Genomic DNA, 22773 nt, shown 5'->3' on the forward strand with positions numbered 1-22773 from the left:
GTGTGGAGGGTGATGTCTTGGGGTGTGTGGGTGATGTATAGGTGTAGGTGGAGTGTGTCTCTGGTTTTGTCTGTAGTCTTGGTGTCTGTCTTGTGCCAATGGTTTGTTGTGGTAAAGGGTTGTGGGTAATGTGGGTGTGTATTTTATAGTGGTGTGGGTGAGGTGTGCGTATGGGAGTCAGGAGAGTGTTATTTAAATTGTCCAATGTGGTGTTGTTTTGTATGTGTGTGTGTATTTTGAGCACAGCGGTGTGCACCGCCAATGGTTTACCACCGTTAATGTCCGCCGTGGTGATTCGTGGGTCATAATGTGGTGGGCGTTGTTCTGTTGGCGTAACGGTGTGGGTTATCACTGACCTTTGGTGTGGCCGACTTGTGTCTGTGGCTCAATAGTGACGGATTGGTGTGTGTGTGTCATAATATGGTGAACGGATATCCGCGGCGGTATGTTGGCAACAGTCAGCATGGCAGTAGGTGGGATTTACCGCCAATGTCATAATGAGGGCCTAAGTCTACTTTTTTAAGGAAATAATTTTTCTCATCAAAAGCCATGGGGGTTGCATGGGAACACCTGTGTACTACCCAGGGTGCACCCTCTTGGCACAAAGCAATGCAAGGGAGAGCTAGGCGCTTTTTTTGCATTAATTTCAAATGAATTGCGAAAACAGATTTTGTTTCCATTGCGTCACTTTTGTGATGCAAATAGTGAGTAAAATCTTAGTAAATGTACCTCATAATGTCAAAACACCTTCTATGAAAAGCAGGGGGCACAAGAGACACTTACACTTAAGAGCAATGGAAAGGGAGAGTAACGCAGATTGGTATGGGTACTAAGTGAGAGAAAACATATTATTATGTGAGATAACCAACATTTTTCATTCTCTTTCCAAAAAGAGAGGACGAGTGTGTGTTTGCTGTTAGTTTGTGTGTGTAGAAATCCGACAGACACTTCACAACACCTGACTGAAAGCACATGTACCCCTACTATTTATCACACAATACCATATTAGGGGAGTGTAACACCCCAAACACCCCCTGAAGTTACACCCCTGAACTTTCCCCATAAATATTTGCTTTACAGTTTTGTAGGAGGTGCCCAGCTTTTCAACTACAAATGATAAGTCTAATTAGCTCAGTGCAGTCAAACCTAGACTACAATACCCATAGTGTATTAGAGTGCCACATTAAATCCCAGGACTGGAAGCTGCATCCCGGACGAGATGGAATGTTGTGGTCATCCAGCACTTGTATCTTGTTTTCCCACCTTCCCTCCCTGCCACCCCCCCGCCCGAGCACCCCAATCTTTCTCCAACACATACGCAATCACAGTGAAAATAGATTCATTGATAATCGGATAAGTGTACATTCATAGCAGACTATCTATAGAAATCCCCATCCTTGCTCTTTCATTGTTCCACCATAGAGTTGTACTGTAAATATGCTCTGAGCCAATGAAGGCCGGCGCTGCTCCAGAGCGCCACTAATGCCTAAAACAAAAACCCTTGGCATTCAATGGAGGACATGGTCTATGGTCATCATGGCTACGTAAAAGCTTGAAAGAGCCCTACATGATCACCGTATGTGATCTGCATTTATGTGCATCGAGGGAATAAAATAGAGTGATGAACTTCGCTAAATGCTCATGGACACGCCACACATATATCACCATCTGCCTAAAGGTAAGCAGCGCTTGGATGATATGGGGACAAGAAACATTGTTACTGGAATTTACTTAATTTGCAATAAAGGGTTAAGTGCCCACGCATGCTCGGATGTTTCTTGATGTAATAGATCGCAATGTATATAAGTTAGGTCAGAAGGAGGCCCAAGTACCACGGCTGAACTTTTGCTTTGTGCACGTTCTGTTACTAGGCATACTGGTGGTCATTACAACTCTGGCGGACGGTGTTAAAGCTGCGGTAATACCGCAAACAGGCCGGCAGACAAAAAAAAGGGAATTACGACCCTGGCGGAAACCGCCAACTAAGACAGCCACTTTAACACACCGCCCGCCACGGCCGTACAGACAAACAGCGCGGCGGTCACCGCCAACAGACAGGCGGAAGACAATGTACCGCCCACACTATCACAACACACCAATCCGCCACCTTTTCCGGGGCGGATTCTAAGTGGATAAAAACACGGCGGAAACAGCTTTTGCTATGGGAAAACGCTCACCTCAACACATCCCACGATGAACGAGGACACCATGGATCCGGAACTATAAATACTCCCTGCCCTTGCATTCCTGCTCATCTACGACCAACAGCGACGTAGGCGCAGAACATACCGGTGAGCACAGCACCTACGACACGGGGGAGGGGGGAGGCAACAGTTACGGGGACACCCACCAAACACCCCACCCTCGCATATTACAACATACACACCAATGCATTCACAAAAATCACAGTAACAACCCGCAATCCCCCCGGAAGATGCAAAGACAAAGCGAATAGCGGTCAAACTTTGTATTGTGCCAATATACTACTCATTAAAAAATATACGGATATATATATCACGAAATCTGTCAAAAATAAACGTACAATACAAGAAGTAGTGCAGATATGTACACAACAATGTCCGTGCACCAACAGTCCAAAAATGCATGGGCGAAGCCCACAATAGATACCTGACCAAAATCCGAGAGAACACTGCCAGGGCATCAGATAGAAACAATACAGGCACCTCAGGGAGAAGGGAAGGGGGGGCACCTCAGCCAGATGAATGCGAAGCCAGATCCACGACGGGGCTCCATGCCCATTGATGTATCCTGGGGAGTGCAAAGCCACAGTCACTCAAGTCACTTCAGTGGGTGGGTTGCCCACTGTGCCATCCTGGGGAGTGCAAAGCAACAGTCTCTCAAGTCTCTACAGTGGGTGGCTTGCCCACTGTTACATCCTGGGGAGTGCCAAGCCACAGTCTCTCAAGTCTAACAAGTGGGTGGCTTGCCCACTGTTACATCCTGGGGAGTGCAAAGCCACAGTCTCTCAAGTCACTTCAGTGGGTGGGTTGCCCACTGTGCCATCCTGGGGAGTGCAAAGCCACAGTCTCTCAAGTCTCTACAGTGGGTGGCTTGCCCACTGTTACATCCTGGGGAGTGCAAAGCCACAGTCTCTCAAGTCTCTACAGTGGGTGGGTTGCCCACTGTGCCATCCTGGGGAGTGCAAAGACATATCTTCGCAAGTAGATGCAGTTCTCTACTGGTACTGGGTGGGACTGGTGCCCAGACTGGATGAGTCTCCCCGTGAAAGTACATGTCCTGTCACAGTCCCAGCTGCACATGGGAGAACGATGCCTGATGTGTCGGACTATTCATACCCACACGGTCTTTGCCCTGTTCAGCGATGCTTTGCCATGGCAGTCGTTGCCCTGTTCAGCGCTCTTCACCATGGCGGTCTTTGCCCTGTTCAGCGGTCTTCACCATGGCGGTCTTGGCCTTGTTCAGCGGTGCTTTGCCATGGCAGTCTTTGTCCTGTTCAGCGGTCTTCACCATGGCGGTCTTGGCCTTGTTCAGCGGTGCTTTGCCATGGCTGGCTATGGACTGTTCGGCGGTGCTTTGCCATGGCAGTCTTTGCCCTGTTCAGCGGTCTTCACCATGGCGGTCTTTGCCCTGTTCAGCGGTCTTCACCATTGCGGTCTTGGCCTTGTTCAGCGGTGCTTTGCCATGGCAGCCTTTGCCCTGTTCAGCGGTCTTCACCATGGCGGTCTAGGCCTTGTTCAGCAGTGCTTTGCCATGGCTGGCTATGGACTGTTCAGCGGTGCTTTGCCATGGCAGTCTTTGCCCTGTTCAGCGGTCTTCACCATGGCGGTCTTGGCCTTGTTCAGCGGTGCTTTGCCATGGCAGTTCTGGTAAGGATATTGGTGTGTGGCATTACGATCTCCACAATGGACATTGGTGTGTGGCATGACGATCTCCACACTGGACATTGGTGTGTGGCATGACGAACTCCAAACTGGACGTTGGTGTGTGGCTTGACGTTCCATCATTGCCCAGCGGGGCTGTGGGATTCTGGACCCTCCTGGGCTGTGACTCCGGCGGTGGTCTCCTGACCAGTAACTATACTTGGGTCCTCCTGGGCTATGACTCTGGCGGTGGTCTCCTGACCAGTTACGATACTTGAGCCCTCCTGGGCTGTGACTCCGGCGGTGGTCTCCTGACCAGTTACGATACTTGAGCCCTCCTGGGCTGTGACTCCGGCGGTGGCGGTGGTCTCCTGACCAGTAACGATACTTGGGCCCTCCTGGGCTATGACTCTGGTGGTGGTCTCCTGACCAGTTACGATACTTGAGCCCTCCTGGGCTGTGACTCTGGCGGTGGTCTCCTTACCAGTAACTATACTTGGGTCCTCCTGGGCTATGACTCTGGCGGTGGTCTCCTGACCAGTTACGATACTTGGGCCCTCCTGGGCTATGACTCTGGCGGTGGTCTCCTGACCAGTACCGATACTTGGGCCCTCCTGGGCTATGACTCTGGCAGTGGCATGACGAACTCCAAACTGGACGTTGGTGTGTGGCTTGACGTTCCATCATTGCCCAGCGGGGCTGTGGGATTCTGGACCCTCCTGGGCTGTGACTCCGGCGGTGGTCTCCTGACCAGTAACTATACTTGGGTCCTCCTGGGCTATGACTCTGGCGGTGGTCTCCTGACCAGTTACGATACTTGAGCCCTCCTGGGCTGTGACTCCGGCGGTGGCGGTGGTCTCCTGACCAGTTACGATACTTGAGCCCTCCTGGGCTGTGACTCCGGCGGTGGCGGTGGTCTCCTGACCAGTAACGATACTTGGGCCCTCCTGGGCTATGACTCTGGTGGTGGTCTCCTGACCAGTTACGATACTTGAGCCCTCCTGGGCTGTGACTCTGGCGGTGGTCTCCTGACCAGTTACGATACTTGAGCCCTCCTGGGCTGTGACTCCGGCGGTGGTCTCCTGACCAGTGACGATACTTGGGCCCTCCTGGGCTATGACTCTGGCGGTGGTCTCCTGACCAGTACCGATACTTGGGCCCTCCTGGGCTATGACTCTGGCAGTGGTCTCTGGACCAGTGACGACGGTCCTGGCGGTTGTGTCTGGACCGCCGGAAATGATGGCGCACTTCTCCGCCGTGACACTCACAACAGGTTGTGGAGACTTCCTCAGGACCTTCCCCACCTTCTTTTGAGTTACAGATGACTCACCAATCGCCTTCGATCCCATTTCACTGTTTGTCCCACCAGGAGTCTTGACACGGTCCCGTCGTCCACTCTCCAATTTCGGAGCCTTTACAGGGGGTGGGCTGACAGTGCCTTGGCTCCGGGTCCTACTGCCTGCCCTGGTGGACGGGGCACTCCAAAAACCTGGTACACGCACCACTGGTACTGGAGGCTTTTTGGCTGAGGCGCTACGACGGGACTGATGAATTGGAGGGGGGGTGGGGGCAAAAAGGTCAATTTGACATAGGGACAGTTTCTGACGTACACTGGGATGGGTAGCTGGAGGGGCTCTGGGAGTGGAGGAAGAGGAGGTGGTTGTAGGAGGTGTCACTTTAGCTGTTTTGGGTGCAGGTGCAGGTACTGGAGGCTGTCGTGAGGTGGATGGATGTTGGGTGAGTGATTGCCGGCGTTTGTGTACTTTGGGAGGGGGCGTCACAGACACACTGGGAGAGGACACAGGGGACGTGTATATGGCAGTGGAGGTGGTGAGTGCAGGTGAGCGGCTTGTGGTGCTGGGTGTCCTGGTGCGAGTCCTAGTGCCTGTAGATGTGGTGCATGCAGGTGTGTGTGTAGACGACACTGGGAGGGAGGAGGGAGAAGAGGAGGAGGGGGACACAGTGGAGACAGTGGATGTTGCTGTGTCTGTATGGGTCTGATGCTTGTGTGAGTGCCTGTGGTGTGTGTGGTACCTATGTTTGCTTGAGCTACTTGCGTGTGTTGACTTGTGTGCATGCTGGTCTGTAGGTGTGCTTGGGATGGGCTGGGGTACAGGGGATTGGGTCTGGGTGGAGGAAGTTGGAGGGGGGAGGCTGGACACAGGGACAATGGCTGCCATCAGTGCTGAGGCCAGAGATTGCAGGGTTCGCTGAAGGACAGCCTGACCAGAATAAATGCCTTCCAGGAATGCATTACCGTGTTTCAACTCCCGTTCTACACCCTGGATGGCATTCACAATGGTAGACTGCCCAACAGTGAGTGACCTGAGTAGGTCAATGGCCTCCTCACTGAGGGCAGCAGGGGTGACTGGGGCAGGGCCTGAGGTGCCTGGGGTGAAGGTGATGCCCACCCTCCTGGGTGAGCGGGCATGGTGCGAACGCTGAGGGGCTGCTGGGAGGGCGGTGCTGGTAGGGGAGGTGGCGGCTGTACCTGTAGAAGTGGGGCGCACAGATGGTGCCGCCACCACAGGGGAGCTCCCATCGGCAGACGAGTCTGTGTCGCTGTTTGGTGATCCTGTGGCCGACGTGAAGCTCCCCTCGCCCTCCGTCCCACTGGTGAATTCAGAGTCTGTGATGTGGCCCTCCATGGCCATGTGGGATGCAGCTCTCTCGTGCTCCGGTGCCACTGTACCTCCGCCTGTTGATGCTGATGTACAGAAGGACAGGGAGAGCAGAAAAAGGGTGGAGACAGAAGAAAGAGAGTTTTAGTGCATGGCATACCGCTACCGTTGGCGGACAAGACAAACGCAGCACCCCCCTGCATTATGCCGTGCTCCTGCCCTCTGCACATGCAATTTCTGGGATATGGCCTACATGGCAATGGTAGAAATCTGCCCACATGGATGGCAAAGGGGCAACTATACATCAATTTGCCTTTTTTTAGAGCTGGGGTAGAGTGCCACATGGCCTACATAACGGAGGGGCCTTGCCTACCTAACTCGCCCTGGCCTAGGGACACCCACAGCCCACCAACCCCACCGAGACAGCTCCACTGCACGCAAAGTCCATAGGATGAGGTTGTACTCACCCCCTTTGTCTGCTGTGATGTCCTTAAGCGCCCATCCAACTCCGGGTAGGCCACCGCCAGGATCCGGAACATCAGGGGGGTCATGGTGCAAAGGGCACCCCTCCCACGTTGGGTGGCCATCCCCAGCTGAGCCTCCGCCGTCTTCTTGCTGCAGCGGCGAATGTCCTCCCATCTCTTCCGGCAGTGGGTGCCCCGTCTCTAGTGGGCCCCCAGGGTCCGGACTTCCTTGGCGATGGCACGCCAAATGTCCCTCTTCTGGTGGGCGCTGACCTACATGACATGCACAAGGAAAGAGGAACAGTCATTACCTACAGCACCGTCGTTGTAATTGGCCCCCTCCCAACTCTATCCCTGTGGCCCATTCATCCCCATGCATGACTGTTCTATGTACTCTGCCCCCTTCCCTCATCCACCCAGCCCTGTCCACCCAGGCCTAGCCCATACAACGTGCTCCCTGTGTACTAACCTGTTGGTCTGGAGGACCGTAGAGTAGCGTATACTGGGGGAGGACCCCATCCACAAGTTTCTCCAACTCCTGTGCATTGAAGGCAGGGGCCCTTTCCCCAGACGCAGCAGCCATCGTCGCTTCCAGACCGAGGTCACAGCAGCACTAGCAGTGTAGGTCCTCTCCTGTCGAAGGTCAGGTATCTAGTGATTGAAGAGATAGAAAATGGTTGTGACGTCCGCGGCGCTGACGTCCGCGGCGGTGCGCATCATCACCGCCAGCGCACCTGTTCATTGGCTCCTGGGACCCATAGGGTCCAATGCTAACCAATGCAGCATTGCGCCGCGCTCTACGACCGCCTACCGCGACGGTGTCCAACGCCAGCGCAGTTACCCCACAATTCCATTGTCCCAGTTTAGAGGTCAGGCAGCCGCCATTTCAGGGGCCCACCTGGCTTCAATTACTACTGCGTCACACATACCGAGGCCTACACTCAAAACCTTTCCCGGATGGGTTAATTGTCTGGTGTAGTCTTGTGTGTGACTGTGGGTACATACCTGGAGGAATGCTGACAGTTTTTTCGCTGTTGCCCTTCTTAGGCACCATCAGTTGGGACATATTGGAAGATGGTGGAATCCGCCGTGTACTGACCGCTGGTGGACCTGTTGACAATGGAAGAGCGACATGTCATCGTGACCTACCGGTTTGACCGTGCCACAATCCGGGAACTATGTACCCAGTTGGAGCCAGACCTGATGTCACCAATCCGCCATCCGACTGGAATCCCCCCTGACGTGCAGGTGCTGTCAGTGCTCCATTTCTTTGCAAGTGGGTCTTTTCAGACAACAGTGGCCATGGCATCAGGGATGTCCCAGCCTATGTTTTCCAACGTGTTGTCCAGAGTGTTGTCTGCCCTGCTGAAACACGTAAGGAGATACATCCTTTTCCCTGAGGTGGCGGATTTGCCTACAGTGAAAGGTGACTTCTATGCCCTTGGACATATCCCCAACGTCATAGGTGCCATTGATGGGACCCATGTAGCTCTGGTCCCCCCCGCAGGAATGAACAGGTGTACAGGAACAGGAAGAGTTATCATTCGATGAATGTCCAGATGGTCTGTTTGGCAGACCAGTACATCTTGCAGGTAAATACAATGTTCCCTGGCTCAGTGCATGATGCCTACATCCTGCGGAATAGCAGCATCCCTGATATGATGGGTGAACTCCAGAGGCACCGTGTATGGCTATTGGGGGACTCTGGTTACCCCAACCTGTCCTGGCTACTGACCCCAGTTAGGAATCCCAGGACCAGGGCAGAGGAACGGTACAATGAGGCTCATGGGCGGACTAGGAGGGTGATCGAGCGTACCTTCGGCCTCCTGAAGGCCAGGTTCAGGTGCCTCCATATGACAGGTGGGTCCCTAGTCTACTCACCGAAGAAGGTTTGCAACATCATCATCGCCTGCTCCATGCTCCATAACTTGGCATTGCGACGCCAGGTGCCTTTTCTCCAGGAGGATGATCCAGATGACGGTGTTGTTGCAGCGGGTGAGCCTGTGGAGCCTGTGGACAGTGATAAGGAGGAAGCTGATGAAGATGAAAACGACAACAGGGAGTCAGTCATACAGCAATATTTTCAATGAGACACAGGTGAGTACAATTTCATGTTTCACATTATATTACATTTCACACGTCTACCTCTATCCTCTACCTACATTTCACTCCCTATTTGGTAACTAAGTTGTCCCCTTCCATTTCAGTTTCAGTAATGTGGTAACCTACGTGTCAACAGCTTGCACCCTTGAAAGGCTTGTGATGTGTGACATTGGTATGTTGACCTTCCAATGGGTAACCTTTTTTAACACTGTAATTGACAATACAAAGTTCACAATCATTGACTGACTCCAATATTATTGAGGTTTTAAGGGTGTTTATTGAAGTGCATAAAAATATAGGGGGGTTGTGAAATGGGGATAGGTCATGGTGGAAGAATGTCCATGGCAGAGTCCTGTCTATTAGTCTCACAGGTACATTGCACATCTGGCCATTGGAAGTGGAGCTGGGGCAGTTCCAATCTGGACAGGGTAACAAAGTGGGACAGTGGGGGGACAATCAGGGTGGTCTTATTTCCTGGCGGGGTCTTGCCATCTTGCTCTGTCCTGTTCCTGGATCTCAGGGCCCGCTTTCGTGGTGGTTGTCTGTCTGCAGGGGGTGGGGTGCTGGTGTGGTGGTCCTGTGGCGGGGCGTCCTGTCCACTAGCGCCGGCGGAGGTGGTGGGCATTTCATAGTCCTGGCTAGTGTCAGGGGCCCCTTGGAGTGCCACGGTGTCCCTCAAGGTCTTTTGAATGTCCGTCAGCACCCCTACGATGGTGCCCAGGGCGGAGCCGATGGTCCTGAGCTCCTCCCTGAACCCCAAATACTGCTCCTCCTGCAGACGCAGGGTCTCCTGCAACTTGTCCAGGACCGTTGCCATCGTCTCCTGGGAGTGGTGGTATGCTCCCATGATGGAGGATAGGGCCTCATGGAGAGTGGGTTCCCTTGGCCTGTCCTCCCTCTGTCGCACAGCAGCCCTCCCAGTTCCCCGGTGTTCCTGTGCCTCCGTCCCCTGGACCGTGTGCCCACTACCACTGCCCCCAGGTCCCTGTAGTTGTTGGGGTGGTGGGTTACCCTGGGTGCCCTGTAGTGGTGGACACACCGCTGATTGACCTGTCCTGGGTAGGGAGTTATGGGCCCGCTGGGTGGGTGCTGTGCTGGGGTTACCAGAGGGTGTAAGCTCGGTGTTGGGCTGTGGCTGGGCAAGGGGAACCGACTGTCCTGAGGCCCACGATGGTCCGGGCTGGTCATCAAGATCCAGTAGGGCAGAGCTGCTGTCGTCACTGTGGGCCCCTTCTGGGGGTGGAGTGGTGTTGTCTGGACCCTCTGGTGTAGTGACAATCCTTCGGGTTCCTGCGGGGGTATAAGTACATGATTATTGCATGTGTGTGTTTCATGGTGTGCAATGGTTGGGTGTGCGTGAACCCCAGTGCAGGCATTCCTGTGTGGGGGCTTGTGTGGTGATGGTTGGGGGGTGTTGTGGGTCTGTGCAGTGGGCATGCTTTAGTGATGGGTGCCCATGCTTAGTTGTGTCATGCAGGTCTTGGGGTTGGGATCAGTGGTTGGTGTTATGGGTAGATTAGTGAGGAGTTAGGGTGATAGGGGAGGGTGGGGGTGTGTGATAGCATGCAGGTAGGGTGGGGGATATGATAGTGAAGATTAGACTTACCAGTGTCCGTTCCTCCAACGACTCCTGCGAGGCCCTCAGGATGCAAGATGGACAAGACTTGCTCCTCCCATGTTATTAGTTGTGGGGGAGGAGGTGGGGGTCCGCCGTCAGTCCGCTGTACCGCAATGTGGTGCCTGGATACCGTGGAACGCTCATTCCCCCGTAGGTCGTTCCACCTCTTCCTGATGTCCTCCCTATTTCTTGGGTGCTGTCCCACAGCGTTGACCCTGTCGACTATTCTTTGCCATAGCTCCATCTTCCTGGCTATGGATGTGTACTGTACCTGTGAGCCAAATAGCTGTGGCTCTACCCTGATGATTTCCTCCACCATGACCCTGAGCTCCTCCTCGGAGAAGCGGGGGTGTCTTTGGCATGACATGGGGTGTTGTGTGTGATGTGTGGGGTGGTGTATGTGTTGATGAGTGTGGTGAGTGTAGTGGTATGTGGTGTTTTGTGCGTGGATGTTGTGTGGGTGATGGTGTAGTGTGCCTCTGTGTGATGGTGTTATCTATTCTGTGCTGTCTCTCTCTGGCCTTCGTCTCTAATTTGTGGTCGTAGGGGTTTGTGGGTGATGTGGGTGTGTGTTTTATATGGTGTTGGGTGTGTGGGAGTGGTGTGTGTATGTGTATCAGGTGTGTGTATTTGTAATTGTCCAATGTGGCGTTGTTTTGTAGATGTGTGTGTATTTTGAGCGCGGCGGTGTGTACCGCCAATGGAATACCGCGGTTGAAAGACCGCCGTGTGGATTCGTGGGTCGTAATAGCATGGGCGTGTATCTGTTGGCGTGGAGGTGGAGGATTTGTTTCTGCATATTTATCGCTGACCTTTGGTGTGGCGGACTTGTGTGGGTGTCTGAATTTCGGCGGATTCCGTGATGTTTGTCATAATAGCTGTGGCGGTCTCCCGCCGCCGCCTTGGTGTATTGGCGGTCTTATGCACGGCGGTAAGCGGCTTTTACCGCCAATGTTGTAATGACCCCCACTGTCATTAAATCTGGCTCGACTGTGTGTTTTGGGTTTTCTTCAGCAATGCCAAGTGCAGGGTTTTCACTTTTCTGTTAATTTTCTCCAATAAGTAAAATACTGAATTGTTTCACATGCATGCCTCTCAACCTACTAAGCCTCAATCAGCCATCATTTGGTGGCCCACGGGGCTGGGCCACAGCCATAGTGGGGTAGAGCAATTTGCCAGTACTGTCCACTGCAAACTGGGCCAAGTACAATCATTTCAGCCTCTGACTCTCAGTCAGGGCTGGATTTATATCACTTTTTTTTATTATTTTTGCCAGTGCATTTCAGCATTGCCCAGACAGCAAAATCAATTTTTTTATTTTGCCCCACCTGCCCTCCAACCCCTTCCATGTTGTATTGCTTCATCCCACCGCCCATCTTGTGTTTCTTTTTACCCACCCCTCATGCTAGATAAAAAAGTGCTGACATGGCCACTGCTGGCTGCATCGAAGCGCTTTTTTACACCTTTCAGACATGCTGAACAGCAGCCGTGTTGCTATACCACGTGGCTAAAAGACATTGGCAACGCCAATAGCTCGCACATTGCCAAGACCAATAGGCTTTCCTATAGTCTTTGCCAATGTTTGTTTACAATGTAGTTAGGTATCCCCACAGCTGGCATGCTACAGCTTAAAAGGATGCCAAACAAATAAGTGAGAATGAGCATTAACCTCAAAAAATACAGATGCTTCTCCCCAGTTATGAAATTGCATCACTCTTCCCAAATTGAACAACACACAGAATTCAAGAGCCAATACACGATGCACGGGGCATTTTGGAACAGGAGTGAACTATATGTAGACGTTGCCTCCACATTATGGCCCATATTTATACTTTTTGACGCTAAACTGCGCTAACGCAGTTTAGCGTCAAAAAATTTTGCGCCGTCTAACGCCATTCTGAAGCGCCATGCGGGCGCCGTATTTATGGAATGGCGTTAGCCGGCGCAAGCAGACCGGCGCTGCCTGGTGTGCGTGGAAAAAAAACACGTAGACCAGGCAGCGCCGGCGTTGGGCAAAAATGACGTTAGGGCGTCTTAATATGGGGCAAGTCAGGTTGAGGCAAAAAAATCGTCTTAACCCGACTTGCGCCATTTTTTAACGACGCCCATCCCCCATCAACATGACTCCTATCATTGTAAAGATAGGAGTCATGCCCCCTTGCCCAATGGCCATGCCCAGGGGACTTCTGTCCCCTGGGCATGGTCATTGGGCATAGTGGCATGTAGGGGGGCACAAATCAGGCCCCCCTATGCCAAAAAAAAATATTAGAAAAAAAATATATATACTTACCTGAACTTACCTGAATGTCCCTGGGGTGGGTCCCTCCAGCCTTGGGTGTCCTCCTGGGGTGGGCAAGGGTGGCAGGGGGGGTCCCTGGGGGCAGGGGAGGGCACTCTGGGCTCATTTTGAGCCCACTTGTCCCTTAACGCCATGCCTGACCCAGGCGTTAAAAAGCGGCGCAAATGCGCCGTTTTTAGCCACGCCCACTCCCGGGCGTCTCTTTTGCCCGGGAGTATAAATACCACGTAAAGGCCTGGGAGTCATTTTTTAAGACGGGAACGCCTCCCTTGCATATCATTAACGCAAGGAAGGGGTTCACGCTAAAAAATGACGCACATTCCGGGAACTTTGGCGCTAGACGCCTCTAACGCCATAGTATAAATATGGCGTTAGTTGGCGTTAGTTTAGCGTCGAATTTGCGTCGAAAAAAACGACGCAAATTCGGCGCAAACGGAGTATAAATACGGGCCTATGTTTGACTACAATTCTTATTCCTTTGCAGCTTTCTTGGTTTCATTTCGGACGTTCAAGAGGAGAAAACATGGCCATGGATCATCTATGTATTGGGACCTGTGCTTTCAAACAATTTGCTCTTGAAACAAACTGAGATGCCAGCCCTAATCACCGTCTTTTCAGGGAAAAACTGGCAATAAACGTGTTCACTCAAGATTTTGGATACTAGCATAGCTGATATAATTTATTTTTGTTTTAGCAGTTTTCTATAACATAGCTGCGCCCGATGATTTAGTGTGCTTTAACAACGAGCCACAACTACATAGACACTAGGGGGGTTATTACAACTTTGGAGGAGGTGTTAATCCGTCCCAAATGTGATGGATATACCACCAGCCGTATTACGAGTTCCATAGGATATAATGGACTCGTAATACGGCTGGTGGTATATCCGTCACTTTACCATCACTTTTGGGACGGATTAACACCTCCTCCAAAGTTGTAATAACCCCCAGGTTCTTTAGATTATGACCTCAGGATTTGGGGACAGTAGTGGTCTCATCAGGCATAATTTAGAGATGTTGGCTAGTAAAGGTGTAAACAGAAAAGGCATGCCTTGCGTTTTTTGCATGGAGAGGGAGTCCCCAGCATTTGTAGCTGCTTCAGAGAAGGAATTTTTCATGGGTTGAATACTTCTGAATTCCAGAGTTATATGTAGTGAGTTCTAACTCATTAACATTTGTTGGTCTCCTGAGATAGTCAGTAGGTAGGAGAGCTAAGGTGAATATTTCAATTTTAAGGCCTAGTAGGCAAGCCAACAGATTTTAGATTTGATCTTGTTTCTGGGGCGCAGTGTAAATCTCTCAGGGTCACGAAAAAATGTCCGTTGAGTGAAAGGTGACTTTCCAGGAGATGATGTATGATTTTGGAATGAAGCCTCAATGGCATTACTAAAACCCATTTGAGAGACTATGGTTTTATGCACTGCTAATCTATGTTGACTTGGGAAAAAAAGGCTCTTTTTTCTTTAGAGAACGCAGAAAAACGGTTGAAAAGAGGAACATCAGTTCAGGACTTGGCTTTATAAGACTATTTCGTGTTTCAAAGGAAGTACGATCCTCTGGTTAAGGTTTCCACGTCATCTAATATTTGCTTCAAACAGAAACGAAAGCAGGAGTATACTGAAAGCTCCAGTGCTGCTTTGTCAAGTTAAAAGAATTTGATTAGTTGCAGAAGTCATCTTATGATTGTGTCCTTAGTGCATGATTTAATGTATATAGTGCAGTGTCCTGGTTAGCCTGATGTGCTTCTACATATGTACTCACATATATCTGTGTAGATAATTATACTTAAGACCTGATTACAAGTGGGTCCGTGTTTTCGGAACCCTATGTAAAACTACAGTTTGTGTAGGGGCTGCATTATGAGTTGGGTGGTGTTTACCGCATCCGCTAACTAACAGGTAAGTTTAATTCTTCACCCTTGATTACATTTTGGCAGGTCAAACCTGCTGGAATTTAACAATGGAAAAAGTGTACTGTATTTACTATACCATGTGGATTCTAATGCTGCAAGCAGCACCAAAATCTACATGTTATTCCCCAGAAACTCGTAATAGGTACTATTTATTGCATACTATTAATGTGTCCTACAGTATTTTTAGGGAAACTCAGACCCTAGGCGTAAAGCTGTAAGATTGTAAGAATTCCAAGGTTATTTTTCACACATTTCACCAGAAATCCTTACGACGCCTTGCTCGTGGATCTTAGATAAATAATGCTATTAGCCTTAAGCTCTCTAAGGCAGAAAAGCAAACATGTTTGCTTTCAGAGAGTTTGCTTTGTCAAGGACACAGCCTGATAACCAGCGAGGCTCTCAAAGACAGGGGGTGGCCTTACAAGATGAGGACAGTGTGCCCTTACCAAACAGGTATGAAATGATGTACTCCACCAGTCTTGATAGCAAATCTTTTAGTTGTTAATACCAAATTCCCTTTGAAAGGAAACTCTCAAGAATACCATGTTTTCTGATTTTCTTTCTCCATATTTTGTATTGCAACAGTAATTGTAATACTTGCTATAATTTGTTTTATGTGTCTGCTGATTGAGGGGAACACAAAGAAATGTGACTACAGCCCCCAGAGATATCAATACTCTGACCATGAGCAATGGGAGCTTGCTGCATGCCCTAGCTTTGTGCAAACCCCTCTGTGCATGCCCAGCACATATGGTGCAGGGCCTTTGGTGGGGTGCAGCAGGGGTTGACCACAAGGCCACAACTTTGGCCAAGCCATATGACCAATCATACACAGTTAGGCAAGCCCAGCTGTGCATGGCCTTCAGCTATGCAAAATGAAGGCTAACTGTCGGTTATGACGTACAGTCAAGCTCTGAGTCCATGATATGCATCAACCCTTACTGCATAGGTCTTATGTGAAGCACAGCCAGGGCTGGCCATGGGGCCTCACCTTCAGACATGCTCTGTGTCATGGGCTACTTGTCGTTTATATCTTTGGCCCACTGTAACTACAGATTGGTCATGATTCTTGTAGTTTCTGCCTTGACCAAGGCAAGAGCGTCCCTTTCTGGTAGCCATGGTGCTGCTGACGAAGGAACGCCAAAAGGCAGTCTGTGCCCTCCAGAAAGAGTCCCAGAGGAGAAAACCCCAAAGGGAAAAAAACCTCTATAGCAGGAATTCCCTGGAACAAAAAAGAAGCAAAAACAATACTGAAAGAAGCTGGAACAAGCGAAGGAAAAAAACTGGAGAAAAAATAACAGGAGCGAAGGTCACCACCAAGGAGAACAAGCATCACACACCTTATATACCCTATAACAGGAAATGACCAACAGGAAGAAGAAAGATGCTATATTGGATTGGGAAAGAATCATAGGAGAATATAGAGTGAAGGCGCCATTTTGAAAAAGGGTCCTAAGGCCTGCAGGGAAATTGAAAGGCATGGTGGGAGAAAGAAGAACATGGCTGCTAAGTGTGAAAATAAAAACAAGAGGAAAAGGAGAAAGAAGAGAATAAAGAAGAAAAGAAGAAAGGAACAGGCTGCATCAGGTAAGTGAGGGGTTGGCGGGAAGGTGCCCACGTCTAATATTGATGACGTGCCATGCCCAAGATTAGCTGAGGCCCCATGCCCACTTTAGGGCCTCGCATGAGGAAATAAAGAACAGTAGGGGCACAGCACGCCCGGCTGCCAGCAACCACGGCTGCACCCCAAGCCAAACGCTCAACTCGCGCCTCGGTCTACTGCGGCTCGACACTCTGTACCCAATTTTCTTGGGGTAATTACATTTAACCGACACAGCCTTTTCTAGTGCACAGCAGGAGTTTGCTAATCTGCCTCACCTATGGCCACGCCTTGCACCCAACAATGCACAGGTGACCAATTATTGCACATATCCTTTGACTGTGTGCAGAGGTGGTTGGTTGCACAACAAGACCTTGAGCCAGGACCTGCACTGAAATGTCCATGAGCACCCAGTCCCAGCTTCAAACAACTGTTAGCCCAGCACAATTAGGACTGTTGCAAGGCCTGACCTATGACCAGGCCCTTTTCTCAACACTTTTCAGAAAGTAAACCCTCACTATGTATGGCCTTTGGCCTTGCACAGCAGGAATGCTCTGTACTGCTCCACAGTTGACAGATAACAAATGGCATATGCCATAACCCCTTTTTTCTGTTTCTTAATGATTCAAAGTGAGATACCAACATCACTATCATAGATGATGAAATCAGTGATGTAATATTTAATGTCTTTGAGATGCCAACACTGATATTATCACATCATGAATGATATAAGAAAGGTCGGTTTATGACGTGGGTGCAAGTTATGGCTAGTTTACTTAAAAATTTGTAACAGATTTCAGTGTTCTTTACTTTTTGCTTCAAAACTATAACTGCACTTTCACTGTGGTTTTATTAGTGAACTCCCGAGTTTTTTTTTTTAAACCAACAATAATGTCTAATAACCAAAACTAACCATAACTTTATTTTAACCTTTTTATTGGGGATTTTCGTGGTTTGCTTGATCATAAACCATATACAACTCTTCCTTGTGCCTAAACATCTGTTTATTGCCAATCTCATCAGTGCACAGACTTCACCATGCACAGTTAGAGTTGCCAGAGGGTTTGGAATTCAACTAGGCTCTTCACACAACCTTTGTGGTGGCCAAATGCCAAGCAAATGGCCTTTGGCAAAGTGCTGTGGGGATTTGGGCAGGGGACCTGGACTTCAACAAGGCGCTGTACTCAACTTGTCATGGGTTGCTAACTTCCCAAAGTGCATCGCTTTTATCCAGGCCTTGAGCTCAAGCCACCTTTAGTGGCTAGCTCCCACCGCACATGGGTCAGCCAGGGTTGGCCAAGCCAGCTATTGTGCACCACATCCTTTTTAAAGTTTTTTTTCTCAGGAATTGCAAATTTTGTAATTATTATTTTTTTCTAATATTAACTTCAATGCTGTGGGAGTTCCTTTGTCATGCCCCCTGCAGAAACATGAGGGTCAGTGTTGGCTCACCCTACAACTTTGTGCCCTTTTTTGTTTTTATTCTTCTCAAAACAGTGCTAAGTGCATTGTGTTGGGTAATGCTAGCCACAACAGAAATTTCTCTGTGATAGCCAATGAGAGCAAGGCAGATTTGCCAAACTCCAATTAATGAATGGAGAAAAGTCTCCCTTATCAAGTGGTGTGTCTCTAATTTTTTAGTTGGATTCATGAATCCGAGGATTTGTTATTGACTTTTAAATTTAGCCTATTCATGTCCAAATCGGAACACTTTTAAATGCTAATATTTCAAAACCAAACCAAGAAAAGGCAATTCCATGAGAATAATTTAATTCTGTATCGAAGAGCAAAGAATCCTTGGATTCACCCCTCTTTTTTGGCACTCGCTTGACGGTCTGTATATTGATAACATTTACTTCACTGACAATGACTTAAATTAACATTTGGAAAGAACAGATAAAATAGTGACCACTCTAGGCAAAAATGAAAATAAGAATAATTGTATGAAAATTATGATTTCTTTCCTTAGTATGACCTTTCACATTCCATTCACATACCAAAACATCAAATATCAAACTAACAATATAAGCCAGACCTATTGTTCCACTGATGCCTCTTTTTGTGTTGTAGCACTACATCACAGTTTTATTTTTTAATAAATATTTTCACATTTCCCGGTCACCTCTGAGTCAGTGTGGGTGACTACCTGAGTCATTTCCCATTGATAGGATTACTTTGAGTGGCTTTAAAGCCGTTGGTGCTTTCCCACTGTGAATACAGTGGGACAGCACACACATCTTCCTACCTATGCCAGTGGTGCCGACCAGTATGTGCACATATGCATACTGGTGTGCCCCCTATGTTCTTCGCCTGCTGTGGCAGGCCTGAATGGGCGCACTTGCACCCATGTGGTGTCCTTTAACTTGGGTCCAGCCTGCCCCCGCAGGCTTGTGCGTGCACCCTGGCACATGTGCCCATGTAGTGAAAGGACAACCATGTGTTTTCACTACACATGAGAGCTGCTCTGCCCATAGGTTAACATGGGGATAGGTTATAATTGATCCTGAACTGCAACAGTTAATTGCACAGGAGCAGCCTCATGGTGTTTAATGTCATTGAATTCACAAGGACAAACCTCTTCCCATGGTCAAGATGATTTTGTCAGTAATGCTCTAGAAATGACACTTCTAAGAAGTGGCATTTCTATGTTCTAAAAACTCTTTTGGTGTCTTTTAATTCAAACCACATCTGTGCATTCCCCAGTGCCAGCCATAAATTTTGGACACCCGGAACCTGGCTGGATAGATTGGAGGGAGAGGTTTAGACACTTGGCCTCTCTGAGCCAGTTCGTGGCCCACCTTTAATATAACAATCTGCATTCCAAGGCTGCATGGCAAACAGGACTGAAATTTAGGGGAAACATCTGTGGTTCATCGAGGAAGCCTTTGAAGCAACTTCAACTTTAAAAGCACACTTCAGTGTATCTACTGGTAACACACGTCAGCAACTTAGAGTTCTGCTCGCACGAACATGGGATAGAGATGCTGGGCTGCGTGGTGCACACTGCCAGAGGAATCTGTGTGCACAAGGAGTACTTACACCCTTCTGACATCGTGGTTGGCCTGCGCAAACTGGTTGCTGCAGTGTGGTACTCTGAAGTGTGCTTTCCAAGGGAACAACGGAATGCCCCCTCTTCTCTTGTGGAGGTCTCGGGAACATCAAAGAACTCCTGTGAGGGACCTACGCCTTCTACTTGTGTGATCTGGCGAGCAGTGCCCTAAAAAATACTTTCATAGTCGGCTGGACTTCATTGGACAGAAGTGGTGCGAGAGCTGAAGCAAGTATACTATCTAGAGGCCGGATTTGCCTGGTGTGGTGCCTTCAAAGTACTGCCTGCATTTCAAGGAGTGTGGCCCTTCATCATGGGGCCACAACACGCAAAAGCAGCTGCTTTGTTGTGAGTGTATTCACTGGTGCAGGACCCCATGTGGCCCACCTTTGTCGAGCGCGTAGCATTTCTCGCATGTGACTCCTGACTGCATGCTCATTGTGTGAGGTGTCTGTGGTAAAGGTGATGACCCTCAGAGGTGTGGGTGTCCCAGGATCAGTATCCTATCTTATGTGGCCCGCTGAACTTGTGTCTTTTGTGTGTGTAGCCAAATCGTCTGGTTGATTCAGGTCATAGCGCACCAGATGCTGTGCCACATTCCAGGAAGGTACGACATTGAGCACTTTGTGTTACCGATCGGGATTTTCTGGTGTGACTCAAATCATTGCATACAAGACTTTGTGCCCCATTCCAGGGAGCTATGACATTGAACACATTGTGTTTGCGATCAGAAGTGTCTGGTACGACTCAAGTCAAGGCACGCCAGACGTTGTGCCTCATTCCCGGGAGGTACAGGAGTGGAATCCTTTTTAAGTGTTTAACTGGATTGTCTGGTGCAGCTCAATTTATTGCTCACCAGACGTTCCAGGAGGTACGACATTGAGCATTTTGTGTGTGCAATCGGAACCTGTCTGGTGTGACTCGTCAGAGGACTTACACGGTTGACATTAGATTTTACCTGTGCATCTCAGGCCGCAGACCTAGTTTAAAGTGATGCATTGCTCTATATGTACATATTGTGCTATCGTACTGAACTGAGGTGCACCCTAGGACTGCATATAATTTCACTGGGGTAATCGCTAAGGTGGGTATCAAGCTGACAACGTTTGGCAACTCATGTGGGTGCTGGGAGGGAATATATGATTTTTATCATGTGTGCATACTGCAAATGTCATTTTAACACAGTTGGGCCTAGTAATGCTGGTGCTGTTTCAAATGGTGATTCCTGCTTAGAGTTACATGTTATTCATGCTGTGTTAATGTGTGTGTTGAATACAAAACTTATTTACATAAACCTCATATGAAGTCTCTTTTGTGATGCTCAGCATAATTGTTGTGTGGTATTGCTGTGCTATTGCTTTACACATTGCCCCTGTGATAAGTCTGACTGCTCTGTGCCAAGCTACCCAAGGGTGAGTGCAGGAATTGTATATGGCTGGGTCCAAACTGGGGTGACGTGCTGAGCAAAATAATGATGGATTAAACTCAGATCTGTGACCGGGGATGAGTCCATCATTTTATTTTGTTGTGTGATTTTGCCTCATCAAACAAAAATGTCATACTTTATATCTCCGGATGATTCTCTTCTGGCTTAGGCCTTGATTGTGAGGTAATAATGATGCAGCTAGTAACAGGCCTGTGCTAGAATGATACAGAGGGAGGACCTGTCTATAGTGCCACCTGGAGATCAAAACTTGCATAGTAACCTTAGTATAGTGTGCACAAAAACACAACCCCTCATGGTATGAAACAGAAACAGTCAATATACAACCAAAATAGCGACTATCTCAGTGGTATAACAAAGGCCCTGCCCCCAGTGCTATAACATAGGCCCCCACAGCCACTGAGGTGCAGGGGCCCCCTCAGCACAATACCCTGGCCTGAAAGCTCCTGAGTGAGTCCGAGAGGTGCCACTCCAAATACTTTGCCGGGGGGCTTCCTCACGTTTCACTACACCACTGAACTACCTTGAAAAAGCTACATGCAGGGAATCACAAAAGCAGGGCCGGATTAAGATCTTTATTGGCCCTAACCACTTAAAAGATTTTGGTGTCCCCATATACAGCTAATTCATAATATAAACAATAATAAACCATCATTTTTGTTTCTCAAAAACTTATAGTAAGATGGAAAATAGTGTTTATTTTTGCATACTTCCACTTTATTATTATTAGAAAAGTTTGTTCCTACTTTTTCTAATTTCAAAGTTTTTGATCAGATCCTCAAAATGAATCTTACACAACACATCTGCTCCTATACTTAGACATCCAGCCTGCCTTGTTGCATTGTTCTGTTGGGATTTTTAATATACTTTAACTGAGAAAATGAACGCTCAGCTGAGCAATTTGTGACTATTAATGTAAAACTTGTATGAAAGCAAATGTCTACATTTGGCAAGGCACACTCAATATTGTCATCTACAATTATTTTTTAAAGTTCAGCATGACTGAATCTGGTTTTTAAATTTTTTGTTGCACTAAACTTATGACACACATATAAGTAAAACTGCTGAAGCTGAGCTGAGAAATTACTGTTCACCTCCTCTAGGTCAGCATCAATCAGCTTTTGACAACACTGAAAATACCTTTCAATTTCAGTAGATGAAGAAGTGACATTGTGTGGCACATCACTTAGAAAAGGAAATATTTCTGCTGTTTCTTTGCATATCTTTCCTCTTCTCATCTCAGTTTCAAGTTTGTCATCAATTGTGTAGAAGGTGGCGATGCTAAATTTATCTCTGACATTCAGATACACTTCTGGGGCAGCATCTTTGTAACTGGGTAGCTTCTTTCTGATACACTTGTGAGTTTGAGCTGCCTTGTAATCAACATCTGGTAGCATTTCCTTTGTACTTGCTTCATATCTTTCGAATTCATCTTGTGAAGTGCACAGTTGCTCAACTAATGATCCATACACACAGATCTGCACGTTTTTAAGTTTGCAGATTCTAATTTTGCTGTATTCCCAAGTTTAATGCACATCATTAAACTCTATTATATATATATATATATATACATATATATATATATATATGTATATATATATATACGTATATGTATAAGTATATATATATATACATATATATATATATATATATATATATACACACATAAACACACACACACATACATAATTATTGTAATTTATTGTGGAAGACCCTTTTTGTGGAACCTGGTTCAGCTGCACCATCTGCAATTTTGCACCATATGGTCCATGGTAAATCCGGCAATGAAAAATGTCTGTGGTGCCCCCCACCTTACACAAAA

This window comes from Pleurodeles waltl, chromosome 4_1, assembly GCF_031143425.1.
Source record: "Pleurodeles waltl isolate 20211129_DDA chromosome 4_1, aPleWal1.hap1.20221129, whole genome shotgun sequence".
Classification (NCBI taxonomy): domain Eukaryota; kingdom Metazoa; phylum Chordata; class Amphibia; order Caudata; family Salamandridae; genus Pleurodeles; species Pleurodeles waltl.